The 15,431-nt window shown below is 39.8% G+C and overlaps 1 long non-coding RNA gene across 1 annotated transcript; it reads right to left on the bottom strand.

Moving 5' to 3' along the window:
- Positions 1-3,478: 3,478 nt before the first annotated feature.
- LOC124135803 lies at positions 3,479-9,175 on the bottom strand. The gene is made up of 3 exons (XR_006861267.2): positions 9,079-9,175; positions 7,331-7,398; positions 3,479-5,275 (listed from the first exon to the last, which is right to left on the bottom strand). It is a non-coding gene; the product is annotated as an uncharacterized LOC124135803 (long non-coding RNA).
- Positions 9,176-15,431: the final 6,256 nt, after the last annotated feature.

The following is a 15,431-nucleotide window of genomic DNA, read 5'->3' as shown; positions in this document are numbered from 1 at the left end:
TCATTCATTCATTCATTCATTCATTCATTCATTCATCAGACTAAGTGGCAGATTGAACCCACCCTATCCTCGGTCAGGATTCTGGGTTAATATAGGTCTTCAGCAATCTATACTGGTGGTAAGAGTCAACTGTTATAAGTTTGTTAATAGCAGGTCATTGTATCCAGAGTATATGTTTCTCATAACGTCCATTGCTGGTTTGTCCAAACTTAATTATTCACAGATTATCACTCTTCTAAGTCTACAATAGCATGTGTTGTATGAACAGTAAAATCACAAACACTACTCTATAGCCAATGTTTGTTAATGACTGCCTCCATGGTCTGATAGAGCTTCCACCCGGAGGACGTTAAAATATGGTACTTGATGTTACCCTGCCTGGTGATAAAACAAGGACTGGTTAGATCTGAGTCTGAAATCTCTGAGTGGGATATCCCACTGCAGGCTAGCTCTATAAAACCTGCATAAATCCAGACTAATCCAAGCAACATGCTTGTCACAAATAAGTGCAATGATCTCCATTAAGCACCGTTTCACCACACCTTATACATACCTATTCTAACCAACATAATCCTCAAAATAAGAACAGTACAGGACATCACATGGTGGCACAGGTTGTATCAGATGAGATTTGAATATTAACAAGGGCTGGTCAAACTTAGGCCTGACTAACTTTCAGATGATGACCCAAGGCCTGGACATCCCTCAGCTTCTATCAATGAAGATTCAATCAAGAGATAGAAAAACTTATAATGTCAGATAGACGTATTACCATTGCTGAACTTGTGGAAGACACAGGTCTAAGCCATGGATCCTTGACACTCTTAATCATGAACATTTACAGATGAATAAGATATCTGCTCGTTGGGTGCCAAAGTTCCAAAATTCTGATCTTAAGGAAATAAGACTGACATTGCCAGAGAAAATTAAAAGCTAATTGAGGATTTCGTCACTTCTCTGGCACCAAAGAAATTAAGTCTTCAAGATCGGTGAAGAAAGTTATCATGGTTATGGCCACTGCATTCTGGGATGCAAAGGGTGTGTCCTTGTTGATTAGTTAGAAAGTCAAAAGACTATTTCTGGTGCCTACTATGCTGATTTGCTTCATCACCTGAGAGATTCTATCAAAGAAAAGTGGTGAGGAATGCTGAATGCTGGAGTTCTACTATTTCATGACAATGCCTCTTCTCACACCTCTTGACTTGCAAAAGCTGCTGTGTGACTGTGGGTTCGAAGAGCTTCCTAACCCTCCAGACTCGCCAGACCTGGCACCAAATGATTTCCACCTGTTTATAGAACTGAAAGAACACCTTCGTGGAAAGTGCCACAACGATGACCTCAAAGTTTTCAGGGTGGCTTCAGAAAACTTTTTCCTGACTGGACTTGAAAAGCTTCACTATCGATAAGAGAAGTGTATTGACAAGCAGGGAGTTTATGCAGAAAAATAAATTTAAATACACTTTGACAATTGTTGGTTTTATTTGATAGGCTTAGAACTTGTACTACTACCACCAAGATCTGCAACCGAGGCGGCTCCACACTCCTTAGCGGGTTCCGGCTTTTATGGCCACCGTCCCGCTCTTTCTATATCAACCAACAATTTTTACAGTTTCTCTTCAGTCGTGTCAGGCTGACAGTGGAGAGAAGGTGGATGGGTGACATGCAATCTTGACTCCTAGTTATCCCCCGCCCAAACGAAGTTGGCGGGGGATATAGAAATGGGTTCCCTCCGTGTGTGCGTGCGTGTGTGTGTGTGCGTGTGTGCAGCCCGAAATCGTTTCCGGAGCATAACTCAGAAACCGTTAAATATTTCTCTACGAAACTTTGCATGTCTATCAGACTCATGCTGAACTGGTGCCTTTTGCTAATTAGGAATTTTATAAACTTTTATTTTTTACGTTTCCATGGCAACAAGTTGGACTTAGGTATAGAACCTAACTCAAAAACCGTTAAATAGTTTCTTACAAAACTTTGCATGTTTACCAGACACATACTGAACTGGTGCCTTTTGCTACTTAGGAGTTTTATAAATTTTTATTTTTTACGTTTCCATGGCAACAATGCATTGTTGTCCATGGCTAATGCATTGCACACAACCAGACATGTCATATTGGCTGGGGATATGAGTATTTCATGCTTGTTTTTTTTTTATGAGATGGTAACAGACCAAAACTACTCAAAGGCAGCTTGATTTGTATCATGAGTCTGCTCCTGGAGAGCTGAAATTTAAGTCAGTAGAAAACCCACTAATCTCAGACCTTTCACAAACATCCCTCTTACCCGTCTGCAAGACTCCCAAGAACAGAAGAATGTGTCATTTGCAAGTCCATGGAATCTTCAGTGTCATTGTGTTAGGGCTGGGACGGGTAACTCGGGTACTGAGTACTACCCTGGCACCCACAGGACAACCCGGACCCGTGGTTAGTCACATGATATATTGTTCAATGACAAAAATTATTTAACTCTCTATGGTTACACTACAAGTCACTAATGTTCGCATTTCTTCCTGACTATACACACATTCTTTCTGACTTTATACATTTGAGTAAAGATAAAACTTCAGTTAACTTCAGTGTATGCATGACCAGATCGTTTTATATGTGTATCTAAATACATTTTGCCAGGGCTACTGTCAAAAATTTTTCAATCGGACAGTTTGTACCCATTTCCCGAGACCTACATCGGGTACCCAGGTAGGGTCGGGTAATAAGGGGGTGGGTAACCGGGTAGTAAATTTGGACTCATCCCAGCCCTACACGGTGTGATGGTCTAATGGGTGAGTGAACATCTTACAGTGCAGTTGACAGAAATATTCTAGCTACTGAAATATCAAGGTGGATTTGTAAATAGTCGGCTCCAAGTCACGGGGTATAGAAGACCAACATTCAGCTAGATCAACGACTAACCATCCTATCCCTAAGTGTGGATGGGGGAAAGATGATACATATTGTAACCTCAGTTTAGTACTGGAGTGCTGGGATCTCTTCAGCTCCAGGTGGTCCTATTGGAGACAAGCATGGGATACTGGGGACATATTCTGATCTAGAAACCCCACCAGGAGACAAGCATGGGATATTGGGGACATATTCTGCTCTAGAAACCCCACCAGGAGACAAGCAAGGGATACTGGGGACATATTCTGCTCTAGAAACCCCACCAGGAGACAAGCATGGGATACTTGGGACATATTCTGCGCACGAACGCAGAAGAGACGACAAGCATGGGATACTGAGAACCCATTCTGCCAAAGAATCCCCACCAGGAGACAAGCATGGGATACTTGGGACATATTCTGCGCACGCACGCAGAGGAGACGACAAGTATGGGATACTGAGAACCCATTCTGCCAAAGAATCCCCACTGGGGATAATCATACTAGAGGTGAATTTAATTAAATGTGAATTGAATCCTCACCCATGGCACTGCAGGTATTTTATTTAAGCAATTTCCTTATCCCCAAGATGAAAACAAGTCAAAATCAGATGTGTAGACCTTTTATTTTGAATGTATATCCTCAAGGTTTGGAAACCTCATAGATTGTTAGGAAAAATGCTGCTTATTGCACAAAACTTATTGTCATACATAAACTGTTCAGTAAACTGCATAACAGTGATCAAAATATATATAGTCTGATACAGCTGCATGGAACCTTGAAAATATAAAAGAATTACAAGGCACTTTAATTTGATTTTTACAAAATTATTACAAAACATATTAATATGAAATACCCTGTCTTAAACAAAAAATCTAATATTTGTATGATATGTGATAGTGGTTTTGTGGGACAATAAGGGATGTCATTGTGTAACCTGATATTGATGTCTCAATACATGTTTTATCTTGACACTGTATCTATACAAATTTATGAATATTGATACTAAACTAATAATTCACTGCCACAGAAATGGTTTCATTTGTTAAAATAGTCTAGATGGACATTAAGTTAACAAATTGCAGGTCTAAATTTGATATACACACATACTGAAGAACTAATTTTGATATTAATTCATATATCATGATACCTTTGAGTCGATATATCAATACTAAACTTTCCAAACAATGGCACCCTTAGGGACAACACCAGTTGTTATGACATTCATATTCCAATCTTTCTTAATTTCACACATTCATTACAGGAATTAATGTCCTGAACAACTTACAGTAATATTGGCTGGCGACATCCTTTACTCTCTGCACCACTCATGATTCATCAACTTAAATATATTAGTCTGATATACAAACAGTGGACATTCAGGTCAACCAGCATGCAAGCGTGAGTGACCCAGATGTTGGGAGGTGACCATAGTGATGTGAGGTATGTATGGGTGAATTCATTTTAGAAGCTGGAAACCTTTGTTTCAGACACGTTTCCACTTAGGATCGAAAGAAGAAAGAGAAATGTATAGTGTGAAAAACTTCTGTCTTCAAATTGTTTCAACACTCCCCAACATATCAATATTCCAAACCAATTTTACCACCAGCCGATTACAAACATTTGGCACAGAGGAGAAATACGAACACCAAATAATACTGGACAAATTTAAAAAATATGAACACATACTTGAGTTTGAGTCACAGAGTCAAAACAAATAAAAAAATGGAAAGATTGCAAACAAAATGTGAGCAATGTAACATACAGTAGCAAGTGGTTCATTTGAACAGATTGGAAACATAAAAATGAAACAGATTTGGTTAATGCCAATATTCACTCATCAGGTAAGTCTTTCATGAACTCATTTCTATGGCTGAAACAATGAAAGTCAAATTCAAAATATCCTAGCACATCAGTGGATCCCTTCTGCCTTACTGTATATGTTAATGTTTTCTATGACAACCAAACAATATTTTGTACAATCATTTTTTCACTTGAACCTGATAATATTTAAAGCAAAGATGCTACTCAAAAGAAGTTACAGACCGCCCGATTCTTCCATATTACTCTAGTTAATCTGTCATGTCATGACAAAGTATCTATAGTTATAGGTAAAAATTGGGTGGCGACAGATTAACCACAGTTCTATTAAAGAATCAGGTGGTCCTTAACTTCTTTTGAGTAGTCTACTTTACCACTTTACTACATTGTGCTAGTGTCACTGTTCTAGCAGTACAATCGGGACTTTATCATGGACCCCTTGCAATAGCAGTTCTCCATCATACTTGACGATCTTCCTCTTCTTGGCTGCTTTCAGAGTCCCTACCAGGGCCTCAAACATATTTGCACATTTCTCATCGTTGAAAAGGACTCCAAATTCAACTTGTAGTGTTCCATCAGCACCTAAACAAAGATGTTTAGACAATATTATACAACTATTGAGGGCATTTTTATGATTGAAATAGCAAGAAATTCTATTGCAACACTATTTCAATTTTGGTACGACTATTGCTTGCTAGTTGTTTAGTGCCACACTCAGCAATATTCCAGCTACACATATGTGATGGTGGTCTGTAAATAATCGAGTCTGGACCAGACAACCCAGTGATTGACATCATGAGCATCGATCTACACCATTAGGATACAATGACATGCATTAACAAAGTCAGCAAGTCCGACCACCGATCCCGTTAGTCACCTCTTACGAGAAGCATGGGTAGCTGAAGACCAATTCTAACCCGGATCTTCACAGGGGTATTGCAATAGTATTGCCATTAGGATGACATGTATGACAAGTACCTTTCCCATCCCGTAATGTAGATGTCCTTGTGTTATTTCACAGGACAAAGCCTGATATGCCTGCTCTAGGTTCAGGAGAAACTGTTCAGGAAGTGGGGGATGTATCTGGAAGTATTGTCTGTTAACTTATTGACTATTCTGAAAAGCTCGTTTCACGTCAGTTCTTACAAGGTGTAGTTAAGACAAAGCACTAAAGTTCATGACAACCCATGAAGATAGAATAGGTCTTTAGAGGTCTTTATGCTTGCCGTAAATGGCGACTATGCTTGTCGTAAGAGGCGACTAACGGGATCAGGTGGTTATGCTCAATGACTTGGTTGATGCATGTCATCGTATCCCAATTGTAGCATCGATGCTCATGATGTCAATCACTGGATTGTCTGGTCCAGACTCGTATATTTACAGACCACCGTCATATACCTGGAACATCGCTGATTGTGGCGTTAAACAACAAACAAACAAAAGTTAATGACTAGCAGCAGTTAAACATTTTATTTCATCTACCGATGGCATAGCATGATAATGAATGATGGTGACTATTGATAGTGCAACCTTGTCACAAATGTAATGGCATCTTGCCATGGACAATTGTATTGCATTTAGATATTCAATTGTTTCAGCACTCCAATGTAACACATCTGAATCAATAGCTGAAACAAGCAAGGGCAAGCGAGACAGTAAAAACTGTTTTTCAGTCAGAAATATTGGCCAGGGTGCTGTTGTACAAAACAACCATAGCCCTACGACAGTCGTAAGTCTATGTTAATGTATGTGAGTTACGATCACCTTAGCGCTAAGATCGCTATGAACAACAGTACCCTGGGCCCTGTTCCACAAAGCGATCGTAGTGCTAAGATGATCGTAACTCCCATAATTTAACATAGGCTTACGACAGTCGTAGCGCTAAGATCGCTTTGTGCAATGGGGCCCTGTACCTAATTGCCCGTGGGAACCCGAGCTGAAGTAGGTCCCCAGGGCACCGTTCCACAAAGCTATCTTGACGCTAAGATGATCGTAAGCTTATGTTAAAGTGTGGAGTTATGATCACTTCAGCACTATGATCACTTTGTGGAATGGGGCTCTTGCCAGTAATAAGACTAAGAGGCAACTGAATTAGGGGAGTCAGGCTGTGTGACTTTGCTGATGGCATATCATTCTTACAACTGTTTACATGCTGCCTTAATATAGCTGACATATTGCTGACTGAAGCATGATAAACAAGTTCCGTTTCTGATTACTGGCATCAGGCTTAATCTGTGGCATATAAACTTGATTGACACCATAGGTATAATGGTGCACTATCAGACAGGACACACATTGTAACCAGCCAATCAGCTCTTATAATGAGCATTTATTACTGGGTACCAAGAATGCCCACCAGTAAGCTAGTGGAAAGTTCACTGCATTAACTCCTCAGTACACACTTGGGCTCACTTGCATAAAGCGATCTTAGCGCTATGACTATCGTAAGCCTATTTTAAATTATGGAAGTAACGATTATCTTAGCGCTAAGATTGTTTTGTGCAAGTGGGTCCAAGTGTGTGCTGAGGTCCACAAAGATGTCTCCAATATCTAAACAATGTGACAAGATAGTGTCCATGAACTATGTTTTAGTACCTCACTGCAGTTCATGAGACACAATCGGACACTCATCTTTACCTGGTGTTCCTAATCTTTTAATTTCTTCCTTCAGAAGACCTATTTCGTGCTCAACATTCATGATTTCCCTGAAACAGAAAACTTTCATTAATCCAAATTTGACAAAGTTGCAAGCAAAGATTTATTCTTTCATCTAATAGTTTCATTACTTATGTTATGAAGTACCTTTGTACATACTGTGTTGTTGGACAACAGGGAGGGACTGAATAGTCAGAATATTGCAGCTACATCATAGTTATCTTGAGCCTCTTCTTGAGAAACCAGTGGTTGATAGAATGAACATCACCTATCTTCCAGGTCATTGCTGAGAATTTATCCAATCACATCTTAGTTATCGCTACCACTAGAACATCCCATAACGGATCACGTCCGAAAGACCTTTCATCCGACTAATCAGAGCATCACTTACCAGATCAGAAAGTGATAGTTGGAGGACCTTAGTGAGTGGTTTCTAATCATGCAATCTCGAAAAGATTAACACAGGGTATTCCGAACGATCGTTATGGGCTTTACAACTGAATGTGTCAAAACCATGGTCAATCTCTCGCTACAAATGGATATACATTTGAACGGAAGTGACTTTGTATAGCCATAGTACTGTCATAGTATCTAGGCCATCTATTGGACATTCCAGAATGTTCCTTTGATCAGTTTTTGAATTTAGAATCTAGAACTTTGTCAAAATATATTTCAAAGTGTAGTCTGGAATGGAAGTAGCCAGTTTGAAACAAGTGCTGTTTAGCTTGGTTAATGTCGACTTCTTGTACATCATTTCAGTGGTCGGTCAAAGTTTGCGAAAGGTCCTTCTGATGTGACCTGTAATGGGATGTGCTCAGATAATTGTTTTGCGGTAACGAAAGCTAAGATCTGATTTTCAATGAGATTGAGAATTTATCTATCCAAGTAGTGACAAACCAAAGTTCTGGCAACAGCTGCCATTCTGACCAACTAATTAACATATTAGTGAGTGAGTGAGCATGGTTTTTCGCCCCTTTTAGCAATACTCCAGCAATATCACAGGGGGAACACCAGAAATGGGCTTCACACATTGTACCCATGTGGGGAATCGAACCCGGGTCTTAGACGGGAACGGGCGAACACCTTTAACCACTAGGCTACCCCACCACCCCCACATTGTGGTATGGCCCTATAACAGCAACGTATACTTGGGGCATCTGACATGAAATCCACACATCGGTGATCACAGAGAGTAATACTGATTTCAATACCTCAATTTACTATACTTTTAATATTCCTTAAATGATATTTGAATGTACTTCGTGTTGGGGAAGGTCAAATGGCATCCTGTTGTGAATGGGTGATACTACATGGTATCAGTATCGTTTTAATTTGTACATTGTCACCTTGACGAAAATAACTATTTACGAACATAAAATCGACACCATCACCATACAGGGCCTATAGCGGTAAACGGAAGTTATTTTTAGTATAATACCGAGTGTGCTATGACTTTTTGAGGCACTCTTGTTGAATGTAAATATTAAAATTATCCTCCTAAAATATATCATATTTATATGTTTTTAAACGAAAATAACATACAACGTCAAGCTGAAATGTCCACTCCTGTTCCAAGTCGATGAGTCACGAAGCTTTATAGAATTACTTCCCTTTCACTGGTGATCGTATTCGATTACTGCACCTGACTTGCGCCCTACAGCGTACTATGGCAGACAATCGTTAATTCCATTCATTTGGGTATGTTTTAGTAGTCGGAGGTGCAAACTTACCACTTTTTCTCTCGGAACTGAACACTAATACCAAATTGAACGCCGGCGTCTTCGAATTACCCCGCCCACTTTAACACACGGAAGTAAAGTGAATGAAATGTGCGCATGAGCAAGTGCCCGGCCAACATTATATACTGTTAACCATACGACTATATCCATTTCTTCTCTCGTCTGAATGCATTTCTTGAGTTATCAGTCTACAATCTTTTGGCAGGAAACGCAAGATGATTAACAGTGACATACATATATATCACAATTACTAGCTGTACATAGATATTTTTTTTTATCTTATCATGAATCATTGGGAAATGAGTAATTTTCCCAACTTCGCCAGGCAGTAAGGCCAGAACCAAATAAAATACTTTTTCTTCGATTTCTCTACTTTCATTTCATCCATTTCGTATGTCTGGAGAGGTTTTGTGTGACAACTATGTTAAAAAATAAGTTATACCCTTGCTTTAAAAAAAGACCAGTTCATAATGAAATCTGTCCTGTGAAAATAATGACTCTCTAAACTCTAAAATCAGTATTATCCAATACATGAAACTTCATTGAAGTTCTTTCATGATAATATATTACATACATTGATCTAATTTTTCTGCTAATGGTACATTCTTGATTAAAATAATATACGTTACATATAAACATATTTTTTAAACAGACTACTGTACATTATAATCATAATCATATCTGCTGTCAAATAGCCTATAGAACTTCCCAACAACTGATTACCAACACCAAGTGTGTGACATGTTAATTGAGAAAATCAGTTACAAAGGTTTGTTTGTTTGTTTGTTGTTTAACGCCGCAGTGAGCAGTATTCCTGCTATATGACGTCGGTCTGTAAATAATCGAGTCTGGACCAGAGAATCCACTGATTGATATCATGAGCATCGATCCACGCAATTGAGATACGATGACATGCATCAACCAAGTCAGCGAGCCTGACCAACCGATGCTTGCCTTAAAAAGCCATTATGCTTGTCGTAAGAGGCGACTAACAGGATCGGGTGGTTAGGCTCGCTGACTTGGTTGATGCATGTCATCGATCCCAATTTCGTGGATCGATGCTCATGATATCAATCACTGGGTTGTCTGGTCCAAACTCGATTATTTACAGCTGGAATGACGTCATATAATACTGTGAAATGAAGGCACATTGTGATGTCGAAGATGGTTTCCCCTTCAGTGAAACCTACGAGCATGAGTATGGTACAGATTCCGGGGTAGAATAGGTCTTCAGCAACCCATGCTTGCCGTAAAAGGCGACTATGTTTGTCGTAAAAGGCGACTAACGGGATCGGGTGGTCAGGCTCGCTGACTTGGTTTATGCATGTCACTGATCCCAATTGCGTGGATCGATGCTCACGATATCAATCAATGGATTGTCTGGTCCAGACTCGATTATTTACAGACCGCCGTCATATAGCTGGAATATTGCTGAGTGCGGCGTTAAACAACAAACAAACAAACAAACATCCGTCGAAAACAAAGAGACGGTTTTCCGTCTTAGACCTGACTGACCATCTGTATGACGACGTCAGAGGACACAGCTCAACTTTCGCTCAGCTTTCGTCTGAAAAACACAGTGATATTCCCAAGGTTCCATTTTCTTCTTTGTGCTGATACTGTTGCCAGATGAGAACTTGAATCTTCAAGATAGAATCTTGAGACAAGAACTTGAATTTTCAGGATAAAAATAAATGTGGCCCTTATGCGCTTCCGTACAAAGAAATTAACCAGTAGCTAACCCTGTTTCGTTCAACGATATTTATTCAGTGACCTAATATTCCAGGCTACTGTTATTAAGTGTTTTGACACAAAACACGGCAATGAGGAAGCCACACCATCTATTTGTGCATCAATGTGTACGGACAGTTATTAGGGACATAACTACCAAATACAAAATACATCCATGGTTGATTTCATATAGTTTTATTGACCTTACATGAAGTTGAAGTAAGTCCTCACACTTCATTGGTACCCGCCCAAACTTCTAAGAACTAAACAACATATAAGAAAACATACAACATTATGGATAACAACTTCTGGGTCCACTTGCACAAAGCGATCTTAGCGCTAAGATGATCTTAACTCTCATACTTTAACACAGGCTTACAATAGTCTTAGCGCTAAGATCGTTTTGTGCAAGTGGGCCCTGGTTTATTGCATTTGGCGACGTTACGGTGTAGATTTTTACACTGTTATCAAGCTGGATAACGGTGTAAGAATGTACGTACGCAAGCATGCATGCACGCACGCACGCATGTATATACTTATGTGGTGCGTATGTATGTAGTTTTGTACACACATATTTTGTAGTATGTATTAATATAAACTGTACAATTTCAATTAATAATCATAATGAGTTTATCTCTGGTATTTATCAATATGGTTCCTATTCTGAAGCCCCAGTCGACATAATTATATAGTCATATACAGCACTTAACAACATTTGAGGAAGTGACGTCAGTTCATTACGTGACATATTCCTGGTGAAAATAATTATGGTATTCTGATTTTGAACGATTAAATATCCTCAGCGGTTACCAAAGTGCAACAAATAACCTCATTGTATGACATATATCGTCCTGAGACCCCTGAGGTTATTATAGTGTGAATGAGTGAGTTAGTAAGTATGGTTTTACGCCGTCTTAAGCAATGTGACAGTAATATCACGGCGGGGGAACACTGTGTTGGGGTTCGAACGCGGGTCTCTGGCATGACGAGCGAACGCTTTAACCACTAGACTATCACACCGACGTCGCAATAGGATGGATGGTTGGATGGTACATATATACGTGTACGAACAGCATAGCATAAGTTAGTGTTTGTTTCAATTCCAGCTCTATGACCGCGGCCTGTAAATAATTGAGTCTTGGCCTGACAATCCAGTGATGGTTTCGAGAGCAAAGATCCATATCTTCGGGGTAACATGACATGCTATCAACCAAGTCACCGAGCCTGACCACCCGATCCATTGTGATCCATTTCATCTTACGACCATCACAGGTTGCTGGGGGCGTATATTCTAATCCGGAATCTCACAGGGTGTGAGTTATCATGGGTTTCATGACGCCGTGGTTCCGTTAATGAGAGAATAGGCATAGGGACAAATAACCGAGGATCACATCTGCATGAGGCGAATCCGGGGTGAATATTTGGTTGGTTGGTTTGTTGTTTAACGCCGCACTCAGCAATATTCCAGCTATATTACCTCGGTCTGTAAATAATCGAGTTTGGACCAGACAATCCAGTAATAAATATCATGAGCATCGATCCAAGCAATTGGGATTGATCACATGCATCAACCAAGTCAGCGAGCCTGACCACCCGATCCCGTTAGTCGCCTTTTAGGACAAGCATAGTCGCCTTTTACGGCAAGCATGGGTTGCTGAAGACCTATTCTGCCCCGGAATCGTGAATATTCGGTCAGCGGATCATGGAGCCCCGATTCATGGCGCAGAGTTGCGTCCCTTACCCGCTCCATGATCCGTGAATATTCAGCGTATCATGAAGCGGGTAAGGGACGCAACTCTGTTCCATGAATCTGGGAACTATAGGAAACACCTGACACTCTACATTAGTGAGGTATCGCCCTGCATATATGACTATTATACCTATCGAAAGACGTCAATTGAAATATCTTTAGGAGAATATTAAAGGAGACAATACGTGGATGGGATCAATGTGTTCAATGATATACGTCAAGATAATGTTGGTAATCATATACAACTTTTGCAAAGATGATGTATATATATGTAGTTATACAGAATCAGTTTGTACTAACGCACTATTTACCAATTGTACAAGGGTCAGTCTGAAGGAAAGGAAACAGACCACCGGATCTGTTTCCTTTATTCACGGTGTTTTCTTTGTCCTATTGTTGGCACGGGTGGCCCAGTCGTCTAAAGCGCCGCGATTCGCTGTGCAGAGTTGCGTCCCTTGGGCACGCCAGAAACCTATGATTGTGGGTTCGAATTCCGGTTCGCCCCGATTATGTTTCTAGGTTTGTCAACACCATACCCGTCCTCGTGGGTTTCACCGAAGTGGCAAACGTCTGAGACCTGTATCACGTCGGGCTTTCCTCCCACATTAAGCTGACACGCCGTGATATAACTGGAATACTGTTAAAAGCGGCGTTAAACCCAACTCACTCACTCACTCTTTGTCTTTTTCGTATGTATAATGCACAGACTGACAAATGTGTATCAAACTGCATCATCCGCTAGTATTCGGTGTTTATCATAATAGAATGTGGACCAGATAATGATGGATGGCATAACGTTCATTCAGTGCAAATGACGGGGATTAGGTTTGGTTTAATACTATCGTATGACTACAAACAAGGGATAATGTTAATTACTGAGTAAATTGATCCTTTCAAGTTCGCAACCGGATACAAGCCATCAAAGCATAATACGTACAAAATATATGTTATATATAATAACACATGTATGTACGATAAAATTTACAAGCATTGGTGTTTTTTAAAATACAAAACAAATCACGAACTAAATACTTTCCCAAATCTTTTAGCTACTATTCGTGTCCCTTAGTTGTGCTAGGATCCAATAAGTGTGGGTTCGAATCCAATGCAGATTCGCCTTGACTGATTCTTGATTTCTCTGTACCATACTCTTGGTTGGTTGGTTGGTTGGTTGGTTTGTTGTTTAACGCCGCACTCAGCAATATTCCAGCTATATATTTCTCCACAAAATAATTTCAGAAAGAAAATGTAATCACACCAAAGACATACTGTCAAATAACAGTTGTATACAAAAGTAAGCTGGTCTATAAATGATGGTCTTCGAGCAACCAGCACCATTATTAGAAGTTGAATTATATATATTTGGCTTGTTGCCAGTGGTAAGGCTTAACTGAATAATATTATTTATAAGAATGTTATCCGAAGAGTAGCCTTGGCTATCCAGTGTTTATGTTACCATTCTACTGAACAAACCTGAATGGAGTGTTTCTTTCTCTCTTTGTTATTTAACGCCTCACTCAGCAATAATCCAGCTATATGACGGCGGCCAGTAAATAATCAAGTCTGGACCAGACAATCCAGTGATTGACATCATGAGCATGGACCTACGCAAATGGGATACGATGACATGCATCAATCAAGTCAGCGAACCTGACCACCCGTCCCGTTAGTCGCCTCTTACGACAAGCATGGGTTGATGAAGACAATCCTAACCCGGCATCTTCACGGGACCTGAATGGCGTGAGTATGGTTTGACGTCATATAATACTGTGAGATGAAGGCACATAGTGATGTCGAAGACGGTTTCCCCTTCAGTGAAACCTACGAGCATGAGTATGGTACAGATTCCGGGGTAGAATAGGTCTTCAGCAACCCATGCTTGCCGTTAAAGGCGACTATGCTTGTCGTAAAAGGCGACTAACGGGATCGGGTGGTCAGGCTCGCTGACTTGGTTTATGCATGTCACTGATCCCAATTGCGTGGATCGATGCTCATGATATCAATCAATGGATTGTCTGGTCCAGACTCGATTATTTACAGACCGCCGTCATATAGCTGGAATATTGCTGAGTGCGGCGTTAAACAACAAACCAACCAACCAACCAAGAGTATGGTACAGACAAATCAAGAATCGCAGGCAAGGCGAATCTGCATGGGATTCGAACCCACACACATTGGATCCTGGCACAACTAAGGGACACGAATAGTAGCTAAAAGATTTCAGAAAGTATTTAGTTCGTGATTTGTTTTGTATTTAAAAAAAATCAATACTTGTAAAAAAATGTCGTACATACATGTGTTATTATATATAACATATGTTTTGTACGTATTATGCTTTGATGGCTTGTATTCACTTGCGAACCTGTAAGTAATGAAAGGATCAATTTACTCAGTAATTAACATTTTCTTTCTGAAATTATTTTTTTTTAGAAAAAGCAAAAGAACGATAATTATAAAATGACGGCACCCCGCGTACTATGAATATTCAAAATTCCCAGGTTGTTTATTTCATCATTATTGTTTTTCATTTTCATATTCCTAATACGTCTAGTTTATAAAACTGTTCAAAGATCGGTTATAATTTGTTGTTTTGAATGAAAAGCTGCTTGAAACATAATCACCGTGTTGTAATTATACAAACGGTGATGGGACGTAGCTAATCAGAACATTCTACCGAAATGCTATTTTAACTTTAAGTTTGTACTTAAGGAATCGTTATAATGATAAAATTATATGTGTAAGTTATCTAAGATTGATGATAGTATCCGAGAACTACGGAAGTGTCCCCCAGACGTCTTCACCCATTCCCTCCACAACACTATAATATGGCGATGCGAAAATAGTACAAGATTTTCATCGGCCT

The sequence above is a fragment of the Haliotis rufescens genome, unplaced genomic scaffold (genome assembly GCF_023055435.1).
Source record: "Haliotis rufescens isolate VD_foot unplaced genomic scaffold, xgHalRufe1.0.p SCAF_4, whole genome shotgun sequence".
Lineage (NCBI taxonomy): Eukaryota > Metazoa > Mollusca > Gastropoda > Lepetellida > Haliotidae > Haliotis > Haliotis rufescens.
Note: the sequence above shows the minus strand (reverse complement) of the source record. Positions and strands in the feature narration are given on the sequence as shown.